A 19296-nucleotide genomic window follows, 5' to 3' on the forward strand; every position below is an offset into this window, starting at 1 on the left:
ACAGGATGGCAGACAGGCTCAGAGTCAGGACAGGCAAGGGTAAAAACCAGGAGGGCGAGAAACAGCGAGACTGGGGAAAAGCAGGAGCTGAGTGAAACCACTGGTTGACTTGAGCAAACAAGGCGAATTGGCCCAGACAGACAGAAAACACAGGTATAAATACCCAGGGGATAAGTGGGGAAGATGGGCGACACCTGGAGAGGGGTGGAGACAAGCACAAGGACAGGTGAAACAGATCAGGGCGTGATAGATATAGAGACGTAGAGATATAGAGATGTAGAGATATACAGTGATATATAGATATATGGATATAATTATAGAATAATATATATAGTGAATTATAGATATGGAATCATGTAGTAACGAAAAAAGTGTTAAACCAATCAAAATATATTTTATATTTGAGATTCTTCAAAAAGCCACCCTTAGCCTTGATGACATCTTTGCACACTCTTTGCATTCTCTCATCCAGCTTCATGAGGTAGTCACCTGGAATGAACCCTGTTTATAAATCCTATTTCTGTCCGAGCGAGCCCCTCGAACGGACATGTGCTTCAGCACAGCCAACCAGAGAGGAGAAAACCGCAGTCAGGAAGCACTAATCTGCCCCCCGCTACCATGAAATGATCAGGGCTTTCATGCCAGCTTTGCTTTATGTGCATGAGTTAGAGTCAGAGCGCTCTCGTTCGTATTTGTGCTTATGTTCTCTCTCTCTCTCTCTCTCTCTCTCTCTCTCTCTCTCTCTCTCTCTAACACACACATTGTCCTAACATCTGTTTTAAGTTGGATTTCATCAGTGCACCATAGAGATATAGAGATATAGAGATAGAGATATATATATAATTATATAGATATAGAGATGCAGTGTTATAGAGATGTAGAGATACAGTGATATAGAGATATAGAGATATATAGATATAGAGATATAGTGATATATAGATATATATAATATATAGATATAGATATAGAGATGCAGTGTTATAGAGATATAGAGATGTAGAGCTATAGAGATACATTGATATAGAGATGTAGAGATGTAGAGATATATAGAGATGTAGAGATACATTGATATAGAGATATATAGTTATAGAGATATATATAGATTTAGAGATATAGAAATATATGGATATAGAGATAAAGATGTAGAGATATAAAGATGTAGAGATATATAGATATATGATGATATAGAGATATAGACATACAGTGATATATAGATATAGAGATATAGAGATATTGAGAATAATAGATATATACACTACCGGTCAAAAGTTTTAGAACACATACTCATTCAAAGGTTTTTCTTTATTTTAACTATTTTCTATATTGTAGAATATTAGTGAAGACATCAAAACTATGAAATATAACCTACGGAATCATGTAGTAACCAAAAAAGTGTAAAGCAAATCATCATCATCATCAAATGTATTTATAAAGCCCTTTTTACATCAGCCGATGTCACAAAGTGCTTTACAGAAACAGTCTATGTCATGGAAAGAGCAGGTGTCCTTAATGTTTTGTACACTCAGTGTATGTTGTGTCTACCAGCTCATTCCCACAGAAAACTGCCGAGGGAAGCAGTACCACCCAGTCAACCATCAGACTCCATTGTGAGACGCCTCACAGAAGATATTGAACCATAATTGCAAATCTAAGATCTCAATATCTTTACAGTAGAAGCTAACAAAACACACAACCTGACAAGGTGCACACTGATCAGTAAAGAGAAGACAGGCTAACATTCTAGAACGGTGACTTTCCTCTGCACAGTTCTCACAGTGAGAAACAATAGGATTACAAATCAAAATATATTTTATATTTGAGATTCTTGAAATAGCCAACCTTTGCCATGATGACATCTTTGCACACTCTTGGCATTCTCTCAACCAGGTAGTCACCTGGAATGCATTTCAATTAACAAGCGTGCGTTCTTAAAAGTTAATTTGTGGAATTGCTTTCCTTCTAAATGCGTTTGAGCCAATCAGTTGTGTTGAATCAAGGTAGGGAGGTATACAGAAGATAGCCCATATTACGGCAAGAACAGCTAAAATAAGCAAACAGAAACAGAATCAAACTGCCCACTTAGGAAGCAACACTGATTGACAAAAGATTTCACATGCTGTTGTGCAAATGGAATAGACAACAGGTGGAAATTATAGGCAATTAGCAAGACACCCCCAATAAAGGAGTGGTTCTGCAGGTGGTGACCACAGACCACTTCTCAGTTCCTATGCTTCCTGGCTGATGTTTTGGTCACTTTTGAATGCTGGCGGTGCTTTCACTCTAGTGGTAGCATGAGACTACAACCCACACAAGTGGCTCAGGTAGTGCAGCTCATCCAGGATGGCACATCAATGCGAGTTGTGGCAAGAAGGTTTGCTGTGTCTGTCAGCGTAGTTTCCAGAGCATGGAGGCGCTACCAGGAGACAGGCCAGTACATCAGGAGACGTGGAGTAGGCCGTAGGAGGGCAACAACCCAGCAGCAGGACCGCTACCTCCGCCTTTGTGCAAAGAGGAGCAGGAGAAGCACTGTCAGAGCCCAGCAAAATGACCTCCAGCAGGCCACAAATGTGCATGTGTCTGCTCAAACGGTCAGAAACAGACTCCATGAGGGGGGTATGAGGGCCCGACGTCCACAGGTGGGGGTTGTGCTTACAGCCCAACACCGTGCAGGACGTTTGGCATTTGCCAGAGAACACCAAGATTGGCAAATTCGCCACTGGCACCCTGTGCTCTTCACAGATGAAAGCAGGTTCACACTGAGCACATGTGACAGACATGACAGAGTCTGGAGACACCGTGGAGAACGTTCTGCTGCCTGCAACATCCTCCAGCATGACCAGTTTGGCGGTGGGTCAGTCATGGTGTGGGGTGGCATTTCTTTGGGGGGCCGCACAGCCCTCCATGTGCTCGCCAGAGGTAGCCTGACTGCCATTAGGTACCGAGATGAGATCCTCAGACCCCTTGTGAGACCATATGCTGGTGCGGTTGGCCCTGGCTTCCTCCTAATGCAAGACAATGCTAGACCTCATGTGGCTGGAGTGTGTCAGCAGTTCCTGCAAGAGGAAGGCATTGATGCTATGGACTGGCCCGCCTGTTCCCCAGACCTGAATCCAATTGAGCACATCTGGGACATCATGTCTCGCTCCATCCACCAACGCCATGTTGCACCACAGACTGTCCAGGAGTTGGCGGATGCTTTAGTCCAGATCTGGGAAGAGATCCCTCAGGAGACCATCCGCCACCTCATCAGGAGCATGCCCAGGCGTTGTAGGGAGGTCATACAGGCACGTGGAGGCCACACACACTACTGAGCCTCATTTTGACTTGTTTTAAGGACATTACATCAAAGTTGGATCAGCCTGTAGTGTGGTTTTCAACTTTAATTTTGAGTGTGACTCCAAATCCAGACCTCCATGGGTTGATAAATTGGATTTCCATTGATTATTTTTGTGTGATTTTGTTGTCAGCACATTCAACTATGTAAAGAAAAAAGTATTTAATAAGATTATTTATTTCATTCAGATCTAGGATGTGTTGTTTAAGTGTTCCCTTTATTTTTTTGAGCAGTATATATAGATATAGAGATACAGAGATATATGGATATAAAGAGAATAATATATAGATATATAGATATAGAGAAATATAGATATATATAGAGATACAGAGATATATATAGAAATAGAGATATATAGATATATGGATATATAGAGATATAGAGATATAGAGAATAATATATATATAGAGATATAGAAATATATAGAGATATATAGATATATGGATATATAGAGATAGAGAATAATATATAGAGAAAGAGATATAGAGATATAGAGATATAGAAATATATAGAGAGCAAGAGATATAGAGATATAGAAATATATAGAAATATAGAGATATATAGATATAGAAAATAATATACAGTGGAGAAAAAAAGTATTTAGTCAGCCACCAATTGTGCAAGTTCTCCCACTTAAAAAGATGAGAGAGGCCTGTAATTTTCATCATAGGTACACGTCAGCTATGACAGACAAAATGAGAAATAAAATCCAGAAAATCAAATTGTAGGATTTTTAATGAATTTATTTGCAAATTATGGTGGAAAATAAGTATTTGGTCACCTACAAACAAGCAAGATTTCTGGGTCTCACAGACCTGTAACTTCTTCTTTAAGAGGCTCCTCTGTCCTCCACTCGTTACCTGTATTAATGGCACCTGTTTGAACTTGTTATCAGTATAAAAGACACCTGTCCACAACCTCAAACAGTCACACTCCAAACTCCACTATGGCCAAGACCAAAGAGCTGTCAAAGGACACCAGAAACAAAATTGTAGACCTGCACCAGGCTGGGAAGACTGAATCTGCAATAGGTAAGCAGCTTGGTTTGAAGAAACCAACTGTGGGAGCAATTATTAGGAAATGGAAGACATACAAGACCACTGATAATCTCCCTCGATCTGGGGCTCCACGAAAGATCTCACCCCGAGGGGTCAAGATTATCACAAGAACGGTGAGCAAAAATCCCAGAACCACACGGGGGGACCTAGTGAATGACCTGCAGAGAGCTGGGACCAAAGTAACAAAGCCTACCATCAGTAACACACTACGCCGCCAGGGACTCAAATCCTGCAGTGCCAGACGTGTCCCCCTGCTTAAGCCAGTACATGTCCAGCCCCGTCTGAAGTTTGCTAGAGAGCATTTGGATGATCCAGAAGAGGATTGGGAGAATGTCATATGGTCAGATGAAACCAAAATAGAACTTTTTGGTAAAAACTCAACTCGTCGTGTTTGGAGGACAAAGAATGCTGAGTTGCATCCAAAGAACACCATACCTACTGTGAAGCATGGGGGTGGAAACATCATGCTTTGTGGCTGTTTTTCTGCAAAGGGACCAGGACGACTGATCCGTGTAAAGGAAAGAATGAGTGGGGCCATGTATCGTGAGATTTTGAGTGAAAACCTCCTTCCATCAGCGAGGGCATTGAAGATGAAACATGGCTGGGTCTTTCAGCATGACAATGATCCCAAACACACCGCCCGGGCAACAAAGGAGTGGCTTCGTAAGAAGCATTTCAAGGTCCTGGAGTGGCCTAGCCAGTCTCCAGATCTCAACCCCATAGAAAATCTTTGGAGGGAGTTGAAAGTCAGTGTTGCCCAGCGACAGCCCCAAAACATCACTGCTCTAGAGGAGATCTGCATGGCGGAATGGGCCAAAATACCAGCAACAGTGTGTGAAAACCTTGTGAAGACTTACAGAAAACGTTTGACCTGTGTCATTGCCAACAAAGGGCATATAACAAAGTATTGAGATAGACTTTTGTTATTGACCAAATACTTATTTTCCACCATAATTTGCAAATAAATTCATTAAAAAATCCTACAATGTGATTTTCTGGATTTTTTTTCTCATTTTGTCTGTCATAGCTGACGTGTACCTATGATGAAAATTACAGGCCTCTCTCATCTTTTTAAGTGGGAGAACTTGCACAATTGGTGGCTGACTAAATACTTTTTCCCCCCACTGTATATAGATATAGAGATATATGGATATATAGAGATATATAGATATAGAGATGTAGAGATACAGAGATATATAGATATATATATCACTGTATCTCAATATAGATATATTGATATCACTATCTACCTCTGTTGCATTTAATTTTATGTTGTAATATCATAAACAGCAAAATATTTGCAGCCCTTACCCTATCTCTCTCCCATCCCTCCCCCATCTTTCTCCCATCCGTCCCCCTCTATCTCCCATCCATTTTTACATTTACATTTTAGTCATTTAGCAGACGTTCTTATCCAGAGCGACTTACAGTAGTGAATACATACATTTCATACAAAAAATTTTTGTACTGGCCCCCTGTGGGAATCGAACCCACAACCCTGGCGTTGCAAACACCATGCTCTACCTATCCCTCTCTCTATCTCTCTCCCATCCCTCTACCTAGTCCTCCCCATCTCTCTCCCATCCTTCACCTTAACTCTCTCCCATCCCTCACCCTATCTCTCCTCTCCCATCCCTCACCCTATCTCTCCTCTCCCATCCCTCACCTATCTCTCTCCTATCCCTCCCCCAATCTCTCTCGCATCCCTCCCCCATTTCTCCCCATCCCTCCCCATCTCTCCCCCAATCTCTCTCCCCTGTCTCCCTACCATCTCTCCCCTGTCTTCCTTCCCTGTCTCCCTTCCATCTCTCCCCTGTTTCACTGGCCTGTCTCCCGTCCATCTCTCCCCTGTCTCCCTTCCATCTCACTGCTGTCTCCCTTCCATCTCTCCCCTGTCTCCCTTCCATCTATCCCCTGTCTCACTGCCCTGTCTCCCTTCCATCTCTACCCTGTCTCCCTTCCATCTCTACCTTGTCTCATTCCCATCTCTCCCCTGTCTCATTACCATCTCTCCCCTGACCAAGAAGGGCCTGATGGTAACTCTGACAGAGCTCCAGAGTTCCTCTGTGGAGATGGGAGCACCTTCCAGAAGGACAACCCTCTCTGCGGCACTCCACCAATCAGGCCTTTATGGTAGGGTGGCCAGACATGACAGCCCACTTGGAGTTTGCCAAAAGGAACCCAAAGGACTCTCAGACCATGAGAAACAAGATTCTCTGGTCTGATGAAACCAAGATTGAACTTTGGCCTGAATGCCAAGCATCACGTCTAGAGGAAACCTGGCACCATCCCTACGGTGAAACACGGGGGTGGCAGCATACTGCTGTGGGCATTTTTTCAGTGGCAGGGACTGGAAGACAAAACATCTCAGGAGGTGTCCTTCAGTGGCCCAACCAGAGCCCGGACTTGAACCTGATTGAACATCTCTGGAGAGACCTGACCTGAAAATAGCTGTGCAGCAACGCTCCCCATCCAACCTGACAGAGCTTGAGATGATCTGCAGAGAAGATTCATAATGCAAAGAGAAGGCCGTAGAGAAGCCAAATTTAGACATAGTATATCATTTAACAGTTCCATTTCACGTCATGCTGTTCATATAAATAATTGATTGTCATTTACCGGTTTCTCGCAGTTATTTATCCCGGGATAAGGGAGTGGTTTTTACCGGTAAATCTCGGTAACCGGGTTCCCGCCATTCAACCCTAGTTGTTAGTGACTTTGGGGCCGAGGGTCATTAGTGTCTTTGGGGCCGAGGTTTGTTAGTGTCTTTGGGGCCGAGGTTTGTTAGTGACTTTGGGGCCGAGGGTCATTAGTGTCTTTGGGGCCGAGGTTTGTTAGTGTCTTTGGGGCTGAGGGTTGTTAGTGTCTTTGGGGCCGAGGTTTGTTAGTGTCTTTGGGGCCGAGGTTTGTTAGTGACTTTGGGGCCGAGGGTCATTAGTGTCTTTGGGGCCGAGGTTCGTTAGTGTCTTTGGGGCCGAGGTTTGTTAGTGTCTTTGGGGCCGAGGTTTGTTAGTGTCTTTGGGGCCGAGGTTTGTTAGTGTCTTTGGGGCTGAGGTTTGTTAGTGTCTTTGGGGCCGAGGTTTGTTAGTGTCTTTGGGGCTGAGGTTTGTTAGTGTCTTTGGGGCCGAGGTTTGTTAGTGTCTTTGGAGCCGAGGTTTGTTAGTGTCTTTGGGGCCGAGGTTTGTTAGTGTCTTTGGAGCCGAGGTTTGTTAGTGTCTTTGGAGCCGAGGTTTGTTAGTGACTTTGGGGCCGAGGGTTGTTAGTGTCTTTGGGGCCGAGGTTTGTTAGTGTCTTTGGGGCTGAGGTTTGTTAGTGTCTTTGGGGCCGAGGTTTGTTAGTGACTTTGGTGCCTAGGGGGACTGCAGTAGCTCCTACCTCTAGCCTCTCTACTCCCTCTACCCCCTCTACCCCCTCTGGCCCTCTACATCCTATGCCCCCTCCGCCCATCTACCCCCTCCACCCTCTACCCCCTCCACCCCTCTACCCTCTCTACCCTCCACCCCTCTACCTCCTCCGCCCATCTACCCCCTCCGCCCCTCTACCCTCTCCACCCCATTACCCCCTCCATGTCTCCACCCCCTCCGCCCCTCTACCCCCTCTACCCCTCCACCCCTCTACCCCTCCGCCCCTCTACCTCCTATGCCTCCTCCGCCCCTCTACCCCTTCCACCCCTCAAACCCCCCTCCAACCCTCTACCCTTCTGCCCCTCCACCCCTCTACCCCCTCCGCCCCCTCTACCCCATCCACCCCTCTACCCCCTCCACCCCTCTACCCCCTCCAACCCTCTACCCCTCTACCCCTCCGCCCCTCTACCCCCTCCACCCCCTCTACCCCCTCCACCCCTCTACCCCCTCCGCCCCTCCGTCCTCTACCCCCTCAGCCCCTCTACCCCCTCTACCCCCTCCGCCCCTCAACCCCCTCTGCCCCTCTACCCCCTCTGCCCCTCTACTCCCTCTACCGCCTCCACCCCTCTACACCCTCCACCGCTCTACCCCTTCCGCCCCTCTTCCCCCTCCACTCCTCTACCCCCTCTTCCCCCTTTACCCCCTCCGCCCCTCTACCCCCTCCACCCCTCAGCCCCTCTACCCCTCTACCCCCTCCGCCCCGTCCAGTCCCCATGCTCTAACCTTAACACAACACAGTCGCACCTAATTAGTGGTCCCTATGGGAGACGTCGTTAAGGCTGTCCTAACGAGCTGCGATGGCTCTCCGCGGGTCAATCTAATCAGACAGAGGGCTAGGGAGGAAGTGGGTCGAGGCTTATTAACGCCATCAGTGGCGGGGGTAGAGGGGGGGAGGGTGGGACGGGGACCATCAATGGCGGGGGTAGTGGGGGGGAAGGTGGGACGGGGACCATCAATGGCGGGGGTAGTGGGGGGGAGGGTGGGACGGGGACCATCAATGGCGGGGGTAGTGGGGGGGGGGGGTTCTGGCCATCAATGGCGGGGGTAGTGGGGGGGAGGGTTGGGGGGAGGTCTGGGGGGAGGGTGGGACGGGGACCATCAATGGCGGGGGTAGCGGAGGCGGGAGGGTGGGGGCTAATGGGTAGTGGGTGACGAGGCAGCCAGCGCCAGCCAGGGCCACGGATCACCTTGAATTCATTAGGGTTAGGGCAGGTAGTAGCTACACCCTTAACTCACACTATACTAAACACTAATGGCTATTGGTGCACTTTCTCTCTCTTACTGACCTGCGAAGGACACATAAACAAGACAGGCAGTCTCCGATAAGCTCTTCTAATTACAAACACACATGTAAGCCCATGCCTACACATCATTATATAATGATTATTTATTTCTTCAGATACTTGGCGCTGTACAAACGACTGATCCTCAAGATCATGATGCTCGAACCAGGTGACGTTCCTTAAACTATTCACTTCACTTTATTCCCAGATGTTTGGTCATTACTGACTGAGAAATAATAATATCACATTTTCATCAGATGAGCAATGTTTTTGGTAAAGAGAAATATGCTATATATTACAGGACATCTTGCTATGCTGTGGCTAGTTTAAGATGTAGCCTACGTCTTTTTCATCATATGGCTTGCTTGGTCCATGAGTTTTGGTGGGCGGCCCTCTCTTGGCAGGTTTGTTGTGGTGCCATATTCTTTCCATTTTTTAATAATGGATTTAATGGTGCTCCATGGGATGTTCAAAGTTTCGGATATTTTTTTAAAACCCAACCCTGATCTGTACTTCTCCACAACTTTGTCCCTGACTTGTTTGGAGAGCTCCTTGGTCTTCATGGTGCCGCTTGCTTGGTGGTGCCCCTTGCTTAGAGGTGTTGCAGACTCTGGGGCCTTTCAGAACAGGTGTATACATACTGAGATCATGTGACACTTGCACACAGGTGGACTTTATTTAACTAATTATGTGACTTCTGAAGGTAATTGGTGGCACCAGATCTTATTTAGGGGATTCATAGCAGAGGGGGTGAATACATATGCACGCACCACTTTTCTGTTTTCATTTTCTTTAATTTCACTTCACCAATTTTGACTATTTTGTATGTCTATTGCATGAAATCCAATTAAAAATCTATTTAAATTACAGGTTGTAATGCAACAAAATAGGAAAAATGCCAAGTGGGTGAATACTTTGCAAGGCATTGTAGATGGTATTTATACATTATAAATCATGTTTTCAGTCACATGAGAAATGTATTATATGCTGTATTATAGATATTTTCATCTGACCTAGATAGTTTGTGTGTATGCATTGATATGTAGGCTATGTGTGCCTTTAAAAAAAATGTTTTGTGTAGTTCTGTCCTTGAGCTGCTGTCTATTGATGTTCTGTATTATGTCATTCTGTATTGTTTCATGTTTTGTGTGGACCCCAGGAAGAGTAGATGCTGCTTTTGCAACAGCTAATGGGGATCCTAATAAAATGCTAAATAACAAATCTAGATGTGGTCATTGCTATTGATAGTCTCCCTATTATCTTGATATAATAGCTATTAAACAGCATGTCCCTCTGAAAATCAGTCTGGCAATTCCATAAACTGAATTAGATAGAGTACATGAGTATTATAGTATTGTATTCATCTCCATGCCCCATCTCCTCCTCCTACGTAGGTGGAGCTGTGATGCTGCTGGTGTATCAATACGTATCTGGATGGTTAAATAAGAACTGGTGACGAGGAGAAGCCCACCAACCTGCCTTAAGGTGCCCACCAGCCTGCCTGATGAAGCCCACCAGCCTGTCTGATGAAGCCCACCAGCCTATCTGATGAAGCCCACCAGCCTGCCTTAAGGTGCCCACCAGCCTGTCTGATGAAGCCCACCAGCCTGCCTTAAGGTGCCCACCAGGCTGTCTGATGAAGCCTACCAGCCTGTCTGATGAAGCCCACCAGCCTGTCTGATGAAGCCCACCAGCCTGCCTTAAGGTGCCCACCAGGCTGTCTGATGAAGCCTACCAGGCAGGCCATTAGGATGCCCACCAGGCAGGCCATTAGGATGCTTACCAGGCAGACCATTAGGATGCCCACCAGGCAGGCCATTAGGATGCTTACCAGGCAGGCCATTAGGATGCCCACCAGGCAGGCCATTAGGATGCCCACCAGGCAGGCCATTAGGATGCTTACCAGGCAGACCATTAGGATGCCCACCAGGCAGGCCATTAGGATGCTTACCAGGCAGGCCATTAGGATGCCCACCAGGCAGGCCATTAGGATGCTTACCAGGCAGGCCATTAGGATGCCCACCAGGCAGGCCATTAGGATGCTTACCAGGCAGGCCATTAGGATGCCCACCAGGCAGGCCATTAGGATGCCCACCAGGCAGGCCATTAGGATGCTTACCAGGCAGGCCATTAGGATGCTTACCAGGCAGGCCATTAGGATGCCCACCAGGCAGGCCATTAGGATGCTTACCAGGCAGGCCATTAGGATGCCCACCAGGCAGGCCATTAGGATGCCCACCAGGCAGGCCATTAGGATGCTTACCAGGCAGGCCATTAGGATGCCCACCAGGCAGGCCATTAGGATGCTTACCAGGCAGGCCATTAGGATGCCCACCAGGCAGGCCATTAGGATGCCCACCAGGCAGGCCATTAGGATGCCCACCAGGCAGGCCATTAGGATGCCCACCAGGCAGGCCATTAGGATGCACACCAGTCAGGCCATTAGTATGCCCACCAGGCAGCCTGATGATGCCCACAAGGCAGCTGCCTTAGGGGGCCTGCTGTCTCAGGGTCCAACACCCACAGGCCCCCCTGACCCCTTAACTTCCAACAGACTGTTCCAGCCATATATACAACCATAGTACAACCAGAATACAACCAAACACACAACTGCTAATGAACACTGATCTGTTATCCATATTACAGCCAAAGAGCGTCCAATCTAATCTTCTATTACAATCAATAGTGCTCCACCTAGACAAATCAAGGCCCTGCCTCATCTAATACAAAAAATTATTGGGAACAATTTACACTTATAATGCAATAACCATACATGCCATGACATACTGTGTGCATAGTTTCAGGGCCAGCCCTGGGCATAAGCACATTGGCAGTCAACTTGATTGGAAAATTAGTCTACTCAGCTATCTAAACTTGTAGTAATCATGGCCAATTTACCAACCGGGCACGAAGGGCACGTGCCCAGGGGTCCTGACCTCCAGGGGGCCCCTATTGATTCTGTTATTCACTCTCACTCATAGCATATTAACATGGCATCATTTATGGCAAAAGTTATAGAATTGCATACAACTTGCTTTAAAACTGCAACATTTTCTCACCTAGGGCCCCCAAACGGCTAGGGCTGGCCCTGCATAGATGATCTGCCATACTAATATAAACCTATTCATCATACAGGGGGTTTAGAGTCCACTACAAAATATTACAGACACCTAGCCACGCCACAACCCGTGTTCCACGGCCAAACGGCCAGATTACACACACGCCACACCCACAGTGCCGTAATTCACAGAACACTTCACATGAACGGAATCAACCACCAGAAACATTCTGCCATTTTTATGCGCACTGAATACAAATTACAGATCATCATAAAATACATTTTGAGACTCACATTGGTGTCTAGAAAACACTTGTTTGAAATAGTTAGTGATTTTTATACATTTCTTTTTCAGAGTGCCTTTGAAGCTGATTAAAACATATCAAACTTGAAGTGTGTGTGTGTGCGTGTGTGTGCGTGTGTGTGTGTGTGTGTGTGTGTGTGTGTGTGTGTGTGTGTGTGTGTGTGTGTGTGTGTGTGTGTGTGTGTGTGTGTGTGTGTGTGTGTGTGTGTGTGTGTGTGTGTTCGTGTGTGTTCGTGTGTGTGTGTGCGTGTGCATGTTCCTGTCAGCCATAGGAGGCTGTGTTGCGTCAGTCTCCTCTCTTCTCTCCTGTGGGGCTGGCTGATTCACTAGAGCAGGGTAGCTAAGTACAAGCTAAAATAACAACCTCGAGATATTCAAATATTTGAGCAGAGAATGGAGTCTACAACACACTCTCTCGTTCTGCTCTATATCTCCTGTAGGCAATCACTCACTCACACACACACACACACACACACACACACACACACACACACACACACACACACACACACACACACACACACACACACACACACACACACCTGCAGCTCAGCCAAAGGGCGATGGTCCCCGTTCAGGAAATTATACCTGGCTCTCTTGCGCTCCCTCTCTTTCTCCCCCTTTCACTTCTTCTCTCTCTCTCTCCACCGCCTCTCCTTCTCTTTCTCTCTCTCTTTCTCCCCCCCTTTGCCCCCTCTCTCCTCCTCCCTCTCTCTCCTCTCCCACTACCCCTGGCAGCAGTCAGCAGTAGTCTATGTTGAGTCAGGTTTCTATTGACACTCATCACTAATGTGTGTGTGTGCTCTCTGCTAAAATGAAATAGCTGTGGGTTTTGCCCCAAGGCCCACTGTACGCTCGGTGATAGACTGGCTAACAACTGAAGGTTGTGGATGGATGGAATCGTAAAAGCCTAACCTGTTTCCATGGTAATGGAGTGTCAAATGCATGTGTTTGTTTGGGTCTTGACTTCTAGCAACATGTTAGCTACGTGTGCTGGATTAGCCTAGCAACGCAGTAAACACCTTCCGACAGGAAAACATACATACAGTACAGGCATGCATACTCTTAACTGCACCTTCCCCCATACTGAACATATCCACGCAGGCCAGTTTATTAGGTACACCACCCCGTTCACGAAAATGGTTCGCTCCTACAGACAGTGAGTCATGTGGCCCTGGCTTGCTATATAAAGCAGGCAGACAGGCAGGCATCGAGGCATTCAGTTACTGTTTGATAGAACGCTAGAATGGTCAAAAATAGTGAGGGGGGGGACTTTGAATGTGATATGATCGTCAGTGCTTGGTGTGCCAGTTACAGTGTTTCAGAAATAACCCCTGTGGTTTTCATGCATGACAGTGTCTAGGGTTTACCGGGAATGGTGCAACAAAGAATGGTGTGGCAGTCCTGTGGGTCAAAACACCTCGATGATGAGAGAGATCGAAGGAGAATGGCAAGAATCCTGCAAGCTAACAGGCGGGCCACAAACAGGCAAATAATGATACAACAGTGGTGTGCAGAACGACATCTCGGAATGCACAACTCGTCGGTCCTTGTCACCGATGGGCTATTGCAGCAGACGACCAGACTGGGTTCCACTCCTATCAGCTAAAAACAAGAAGAAGCAGCTCCAGTGGGCACGCCATCACCAACACTGGACAATTGAGGAGTGGAAAAATCGCCTGGTTCGACGAATCCCAGTTCCTGTTGCGTCATGCTGATGGCAGAGTCAGGATTTGGCGTAAGCAACATGAGTCCATGGCCCCATCCAGCCTGGTGTTAATGGTACGAGGAATGTTTTCCTGGCACACGTTAGGTCCCTTGATACCAATTGAGCAACGTTCGAATGCCACACCTTGTAGAATCCATGGCTCGAAAAAATTCAGGCTGTTCTGGAGACAGTGGTTTTGTGGTTTTCTCCCAAACAGTACTAGATGGGTGTACCTAATAAACTGGCCGCCAAGTGTATGTTAATCCCTTGCAATCTTGTCTGTCTCCATCATAATGACCTATCTGTCCCTGTCTCCACTTTGGCATCATGACAAAAGAAAACATAGCAGCAGCATGTGGTTTTCCCCTACCAGGCCAGTGGAAACAGAGGGAAGAGCAAGATACTGTATACACAGTATGTATAGGAAGCATAGTTTAGAGTTTGGTGGTAGTGTTCTGTGCTGACATAGTTACAAATGGAAACTAGGTATGGAAAGTAGGTTTTAAGACATATAGGAAACAATCTGTCTCTTGTCACCTTCCTGTTAAAGACTCCAGTGATCAAGAACACGACTGACCCATGTATTCCAGTAATGGTGTGTAAACTCCCTGTTCCGTGTGTGTGTGTGTGTGTGTGTGTGTGTGTGTGTGTGTGTGTGTGTGTGTGTGTGTGTGTGTGTGTGTGTGTGTGTGTGTGTGTGTGTGTGTGTGTGTGTGTGTGTGTGTGTGTGTTTAACACGCTCTTAACCCATATATTCCAGTAGTAGTGTGTGTTGCACTCGACTTAGTGTTACTCTAGTTGGAGCTTGTCTTGTTTCTGAATGCGTTGGGTGGAGTAAAGATAACCATATGACATTTGGAGGCAGACTCAACATCATGAATTAACAACACATGTTCTTTCTCCCCCCCTTCATTCTTAAAACGACAGCGTTTTCCTTTTGGACCTCACTTCCATAACGTTTGACCTACATTAGAATGAAGAGTGCCCAGATTATTACACAAAACTATTTACAAACTTACTGATCACAGATTTTAAAAGCAATGGCTTAATTTAACGTGGTTATATTTTAGGTTTCTTCCTATAAGCCGAAAGAAATGGACCTTGTCCAAGAGTGATGTGTGTTTTAGTTGTTAATAAAATCATCAAAGGTAGACTCAGCGATATGACGTAGATGCAGAAAGTAAACCTCATAGTGGGTCAATTTCCTCAACAACTAAGAGCGGTGAAGCGTGAGGGTGAACTTTTCCGCTATTTTGATGCCCTGGCTACCGCAGCGTGAAGCAAACCAGTACACGTGTGCAGATACTCTCTGTGACCGCGTGAGAGGGAAGTTTTGCATCTCCTCATCTCAATATTTGCGGTGCTACTCGTAGCAATGTCATTTTGCTGAGTCTACCTTTAAGGTTGAGCACCATGACTTGGTGGTTCTTCCTATTGTTTGGTTATTGTTTGGTTATTGTTTGGTTAATTGTTTGGTTAATGTTTGGTTAATGTTTGGTTAATGTTTAGTTATTGTTTGGTTAATGTTTGGTTATTGTTTGGTGATGGATTGAAGGGATTCTGGGTAGGGCTGGTACAGTGTGATCATCTCACTGTGGTTGACAAAAAAACAACACTACCATCCCAGAGTTATTGTGCTGATCTAGGAACAGGTCATACAATCTCTTATTGTGTTTTAAAAGGCAAAACTGATCCTAAATCAGCACTCCTCTTCTTTATAGAGACCCTTTATACATACGGCTGCTGTTCATCTTACTGCAGCTCTGTGATGTGGTTCACAAACGGTCAGAAACAACACTAGGATCCCTGATGCAACGGTCCGTGACCACTGGATGTGGGGGAGAATGCTTTCCAAGTCAAATCAGCTCCGGCATGCAAAGACAATAGGATGAATGTTTACACTGTCACTCACAGAAAGGGGCTGTTGATGGAACTCGGTGTTTGGTTTCGCCAGATATAAATGGGACCCATCTCGTCCAAAAAGTTCACTCAAGTTTGCCTAAAAGCACCTGAAAACACCTGGATTATCATCAAGACTCTTGGAAGAATGTTCTATGGATAGATGAGTCAAAAGTATAACTTTTTGGACGACATGGGTCCCATTATGCTTGGCGAAAACCAAACACTGCATTCAACAGTAAGAACCGTATACCAACGGTCAAGCATGGTGGTGGTAGTGTGATGGTTTGGGGATGCTTTGCTGCCTCAGGACCTGGATGACTTGCCTTAATAGAAGGAACCATTAATTCTGCTCTGTATCAGAGAATTCTACAGGAGAATGTCAGGCCATCCGTTTGTGAGCTGAAGCTGAAGTGCAGCTGGATCATGTAGCAAGACAATGATCCAAAACACACAATCAAGTCTACATGAAAATGGTTAAAAAGCAACAAATTTGAAGTTTTGGAATGGCCTGATCAAAGTCCAGCCAGAATCCCAATTGAAATGTTGTGACAGGACTTGAAATGAGCAAATGTCACTGAGTTAAAGCAGTTCTGCATGCAAGACTGGGCCAACATTCCTCCACAGCAACGTGAGAGACTGATCAACAACTACAGGAAGCGTTTAGTTGGAGTCATTGGAGCTAAATGTGGCACAACCAGTTATTGAGTGTAAGGGGGCAATTACTTTTTCACACAAGGTTTTTAGGTGTTGTGTAACTTTGTTTATGAAATAAATGAAATAAGTATGCAATTGTTGTGTTACTTGTTCACTCAGGTTCCCTTAATCTAATATCAGGTTTTGGTTGAAGATCTGATAACATTCAGTGTCAATAATATGCAAAAGTAGAGATAATTAGAAAGGGGGCAAATACCTTTTCACAGCACTGTATATACAGTACACTGTATGTCATGGAAAGAGCAGGTGTTCCTAATATTTTGTACACTCAGTGTATATTATATTAATGAAGTAGTACTATGTAAAATAGCTGCTGAGTTCCATCAAGCTCACACGCTTTTTTTTCTCTCTCTCTCTCTCTCTCTCTCTCTCTCTCTCTCTCTCCTCTCTCTCTCTCTCTCTCTCTCTCTCTCTCTCTCTCTCTCTCTCTCTCTCTCTCTCTCTCTCTCTCTCTCTCTCTCTCTCTCTCTCTCTCTCTCTCTCTCTCTCTCTCTCTCTCTCTCTCTCTCTCTCTCTCTCTCTCTCTCTCTCTCTCTCTCTCTCTCTCTCTCTCTCGCTCTCTCGCTCTCTCTCTTTGCTCTCTCTTTCTCTCACACACACACACACACACACACACACACACACACACACACACACACACACACACACACACACACCTCTGAAACCTCAGCCCTTTCCCATGTAATGAAGTAGACTATGTAAAAGAGCTGCTGTGTTTCATCAAGCTCACACACACACACTCACACTCCTCTCCGCAGCACACACACCTCTCCGCAACACACACACCTGTCCGCAGCACACACACCTCTCCACAGCACACACACCTCTCCGCAGCACACACACCTCTCCACAACACACACACCTCTCCGCAGCACACACACCTCTCCGCAGCACACACACCTCTCCGCAGCACACACACCTCTCCGCAGCACACACACCTCTCCGCAGCACACACACCTCTCCGCAGCACACACACCTCTCCCCTCTCCGCAGCACACACACCTCTCCGCAGCACACACACCTCTCCGCAACACACACACCTCTCCGCAGCACACACACCTCTCCGCAACACACACACCTCTCCGCAACACACACACCTCTCCGCAACACACACACACCTCTCCGCAACACACACACCTCTCCGCAGCACAACCTCAGCCCCGTGCTGCTGGCCTGCTGTTTGCTCAGGACTTAATGAGTGTACATACTCCAGGTCAGGTGGCTGGTGACCTCACAGACCACAGGCAGATCAGGCTGTCCTTGTCACTACTAGTCTCTGAGTCGGTTTGCTACTCCAACACACACACATACAGATGTAAGATCTTAATTTGAGCCAGTAATATCTTAATTTGAGCCAGTTTGCTACAGCAGGAAAATAATCCTGCAGCTACACAAAATGTTTATTATTGTGTGGGCTATAATAAATGGACATTTTTGTAGGGGTTGATACATTTTCTGTGAAGGAAAATCAAGTCTGAAATGTACAATCTTCATAAGCTTTTTTAAACTTCAAATACACTACAAGTTTTAAATGTCCATTATTAGACAGACACAACGCCATTCCAGGCACAAATGCTTTGATTTATACCTAGGTGATGGTGAGCTTTACCCTGTCCATGGCTGAAGGGACCTTCTGAATGACATCTCTCATGTCAAACACTTCTTGACACACCAATGGAATCACTATCTATTGGTTACTCTTTTCATGCACAATATTCTCAGATCAATTGGGATGGAAAAACTCACACAGATGTTAAAAACTTAAAAAATCTCTTAACAACTTAAACATGAATATATTGACCTACGCTAAAGCTGTGCATTTTAATATAGATCGACAAGAGTAGAAGGTTATCATGGTCAAAATTAATTAATTCAATACGTGTAATTGGAATGAGGCTAGGCCTACCTATTCACAGGCAATGCAGCTGGGCCTACCTATTCACAGGCAATGAGGCTGGGCCTACCTATTCAGAGGCAATGAGGCTGGGCCTACCTATTCAGAGGCAATGAGGCTGGGCCTACCTATTTGGAGGCAATGAGGCTGGGCCTACCTATTCACAGGCAATGAGGTTAGGCCTACCTATTCAGAGGCAATGCAGCTGGGCCTACCTATTCACAGGCAATGCGGCTGGGCCTACCTATTCAGAGGCAATGAGACTGGGCCTACCTATTCACATGCAATGAGGCTGGGCCTACCTATTCAGAGGCAATGCGGCTGGGCCTATCTATTCACAGGCAATGAGGTTAGGCCTATCTATTCACAGGCAATGAGGTTAGGCCTACCTATTCACAGGCAATGAGGTTAGGCCTACCTATTCAGAGGCAATGCAGCTGGGCCTACCTATTCAGAGGCAATGCAGCTGGGCCTACCTATTCAGAGGCAATGCAGCTGGGCCTACCTATTCAGAGGCAATGCAGCTGGGCCTACCTATTCAGAGGCAATGCGGCTGGGCCTACCTATTCACAGGCAATGCGGCTGGGCCTACCTATTCACAGGCAATGCGGCTAGGCCTACCTATTCACAGGCAATG

This window comes from Salmo salar, chromosome 09, assembly GCF_965601325.2.
Source record: "Salmo salar chromosome 09, fSalSal1, whole genome shotgun sequence".
NCBI lineage: Eukaryota > Metazoa > Chordata > Actinopteri > Salmoniformes > Salmonidae > Salmo > Salmo salar.